This window comes from Salvelinus sp. IW2-2015, unplaced genomic scaffold (assembly GCF_002910315.2).
Source record: "Salvelinus sp. IW2-2015 unplaced genomic scaffold, ASM291031v2 Un_scaffold2457, whole genome shotgun sequence".
In the NCBI taxonomy this organism is placed as follows: Eukaryota; Metazoa; Chordata; class Actinopteri; order Salmoniformes; family Salmonidae; genus Salvelinus; species Salvelinus sp. IW2-2015.
This window is the reverse complement of record NW_019943775.1, coordinates 86,861-90,934: the sequence shown is the minus strand read 5'-3', so window position 1 is coordinate 90,934 and position 4,074 is coordinate 86,861. Positions and strand designations below refer to the sequence as shown.

Sequence of the window (4,074 nt, the reverse complement as noted above, 5' to 3'; positions counted from 1 at the left end):
ACACCCCCTAAACCCTGGCCCTAACACTTCCCCAACCCTAACACCCCCAACCCTAACACCCCCTAACCCTGGCCCTAACACTCCCCAACCCTAACACCTCCCCCCCCAAACCCTAACACCCCTAACCCTGGCCCTAACACCCCCTAAACCCTGGCCCTAACACTCCCAACCCTAACACCCCCCAACCCTAACACCCCCTAACCCGGCCCTAAACCCCCAACCCTAACTCCACCCAACCCTAACACATAACCACTCCCAACCCTAACACCCCCAACCCTACACCCCCTAACCCTAACACCCCTAAACCCTGGCCCTAACACTCCCCAACCCTAACACCCCCTAACCTGGCCCTAACACCCCCAAACCCTAACACCCCCTAACCCTGGCCCTAACACTCCCCAACCCTAACACCCCCAACCCTAACACCCCCTAACCCTGGCCCTAACACTCCCCAACCCTAACACCCCCTAACCCCTAACACCCCCTAACCCTGGCCCTAACACCCCCTAACCCTGGGCCCTAACACTCCCAACCCTAACCACCCCCCAACCCTAACACCCCTAACCCTGGCCCTAAACACTCCCCTAAACCCTAACACCCCCTAAACCCTAACACCCCCTAACCCTGGCCCTACACCCCCCTAACATCACAACCACACCAACCCTCTCCCTCCTTGTCCTGTGTGACTGTGTCTGTCTTGCAGCAGGGCAGGTGGGCTACCCAGGTGTGTGACACCCAGCATGGCTTCATCTGTATGAAGAAATCTACCTCCAAACCCACAGGGGACCAGGTGGACACTAACCCAGGCTGCAAACCGGTGAGTGGACAGCCAGGGAGAGCAGAGGTCAGCCAGGGAGAGCAGAGGTCAGCCAGGGAGAGCAGAGGTCATGCTCTCTATAGCGCTGATGTTCTCAGGAACAGCCACATATATGTCTCTCTCTACCGGAGACTGAGGTTCAAGCCTTCCTGATGTCACTCCCACTTCTCCACCTCTGTTTCCAACTGTCTGAATAAAGTAGAACAAATAAACATTCTGTAAATGTGTCAGATTTAGTCAGCTAGCTAGTTGTCAACTGTAGTCCCTGGGCAGGTAGATAGATAATCAACATTTACATCAAAAATCGAATCAAATCAAATGTTATTTGTCACGTGCGCCGAATACAACACGATTCTAGGATAATGGTGTTGATGTGAGCCATGACCAGCCTTACACCTAGACCAGCTCAACAGTCTAACAGCTGTTTCTGACCCTGTTTGTCTCTCTGAAGCATTGGACCAGGCACGGCTCCTACTGCTACTTTGTGGGACCAGAGATCAAGACCTTTGATGAGGCCAAAGAGACATGCAAGAGCTCACAATCATATCTGGCAGATGTTTCTAGCAGGTAAGAAAGAAACCGGGATATACTTCTCTACAGCAAAAATTTGGGCTAGATGAATTTGGCTAGATAATACATTGTCTAATGATAATGAGTTCAGGGTGGACAAAGTTCCGTTATAATGTTTAAAATAATATTCTACTCAAAAACAAACTTATATTTTTTTCTTATTTGGTCCACTGTTATGTCATCACAGTTTTTGCTCTATACTGAAAGTGCTCCATCTTAACCCCTCGGCTGCTGACACCAGTTTGGGGCATTGTATTAACAGTGGACTAAAGGACGAAATGCTAAAATAGAGTTTTTGAGTAAAATATACCTTTAACCATAATGTTTCAATAATGTCATAATGATAATGTGTCCAGGGTGGATAATGATCCACGATAATGATCCACGATAATGATCCACGATAATTCTACAATGATAATGTCTCATAATAATGTGTCCAGGGTGGATAATGATCCATGATAATGTGCCATGACAATGTTCCATGATAATGTTAGAATGATAATATTGTACTAATAATGTGTCCATGGTGGATAATGTTATAATGATAATGTTTTACTAATAATGTGTCCAGGGTGGATAATAATATAATGATAATGTTTTAATAATAATGTGTCCAGAGTGGATAATGATAATTTTTTAATAATAAGGTGTCCAGGGTGGATAATGTTATAGTGATAATGTTTTATTAATTATGTGTCCAGAGTGGATAATGTTATAATGATAATGTTTTAATAATAATGTGTCCAGGGCGGATAATGTTATAATGATAATGTTTTAATAATAATGTGTCCAGGGCGGATAATGTTATAATGATAATGTTTTAATAATAAGGTGTCCAGGGTGGATAATGTTATCGTGATAATGTTTTATTAATTATGTGTCCAGGGTGGATAATGTTATAGTGATAATGTTTTATTAATTATGTTCCCAGGGTGGATAATGTTATAATGATCATGTTTTAATAATAATGTGTCCAGGGTGTATGATGTTATAATGATAATGGTCTGACTACCCAAGGTTTCTATAGTTAGGATTCTGACCTACAGTTACTATAGTAGGAGTCTGACTACAGTTCTTATAGTAGGGAGTCTGACTACAGTTCTATCAGTAGGAGAGTCTGACTACAGTTCTATAGTAGGAGTCTGACTACAGTTCTATAGAGGAGTCTGACTACAGTTCCTATAGTAGGAGTCTGACTACAGTTCTGTAGTAGGAGTCTGACTAGAAGTTCTATAGTATCGGCTACAGTCTGACTACAGTTCTATAGTAGGAGTCTGACTACAGTTCAATAGTAGGAGAGTCTGACTACAGTCATAGTAGGAGTCTGACTACAGTCTTATAGTAGGAGTTCTGACTACAGTTCTATAGTAGGAGTCTGACTACAGTTCTTATAGGTAGGAGTCTGGACTACAGTTCTATAGTAGGCAGTCTGACTACAGTTCTATAGTAGGAGTCTGACTACAGTTCTATAGTAGGAGTCTGACTACAGTTCTATAGTAGGAGTCTGACTACAGTTCTATTAGTAGTGGAGTCTGACTACAGTTCTATAGTAGGAGTCTGAACTTAGACGAGTTCTATAGTAGGAGTCTGACTACAGTTCTATAGTGAGGAGTCTGTGACTTAACAGTTCTATAGTAGGAGTCTGACTACAGTTCTATAGTAGGAGTCTGACTACAGTTCTATAGTAGGAGTCTGACTACAGTTCTATAGTAGGAGTCTGACTACAGTTCTTATAGTAGGGGTCTGACTACAGTTCTTATAGTAGGAGTCTGACTACAGTTCCTATAGTAGGAGTTGACTACAGTTCTATAGTAGGAGTCTGACTACAGTTGCTATAGTAGGAGTCTGACTACATTTCTATTAGTGGAGTCTGACTAACATTTCTATAGTAGGAGTCTGACTACAGTTCTATATAGGAGTCTGACTACAGGCTATAGTAGGAGTCTGAACTAACTTCCTATAGTAGAGTCTGACTACAGTTGCTATAGTAGGAGTCTGACTACAGTTCTATAGTAGGAGTCTGACTACAGTTCTATAGTAGGAGTCTCGACTACAGTTCTATAGTGGGAGTCTGACTACATCTATAGTAGGAGGTCTGACTCAGTTTTTATAGTATTGAGTCTGACTACAGTTCTATAGTAGGAGTCTGCACTACAATTTCTATAGTAGTAGGAGTCGCTGACTACAGTTCTATAGTAGGAGTCGGGACTAACAGTTCTATAGTAGGAGTCTTCGACTACATTCATTATCGGTTAGGAGTGTCTGTACAGTTCAGGTGGTTGACGTACTTAGTAGGAGTCTGACTACAGTTCTCATAGTAGGAGTCTGCATACCAGTTCCTATAGTAGGAGTCTGACTACAGCTTCATATAGGAGGTCGACTACTAGTCTTTAGTGAGGGTCTGACTAACTCATATAGTAGGAGTCTGGACGTACCAGTTCTATTAGTAGGAGTCGACTCCAGGTCTATAGTAGGATCTTGACTACAGTTCTTATAGTAGGAGTCTGGACTACAGTTCGTATCAGTAGGTCTGATCTGCTACATTACTCCTATAGTAGGATCCTGACTACCAGTTCTATAGTAGGAGTCTGACTACAGTCTATAGTGAGAGGTCTGACATACAGTCCTATAGTAGGGTCTGACTACAGTTCGTATAGTAGGAGTCTGACTAGAGTTCTAATAGTAGG

General features: G+C 42.8%; 1 pseudogene; it reads left to right on the top strand.

Annotated features, from left to right (window-relative positions):
- Positions 1 to 4,074, top strand: part of LOC112073999 (macrophage mannose receptor 1-like) — a 61,281-nt pseudogene that overhangs the window by 7,707 nt on the left and 49,500 nt on the right.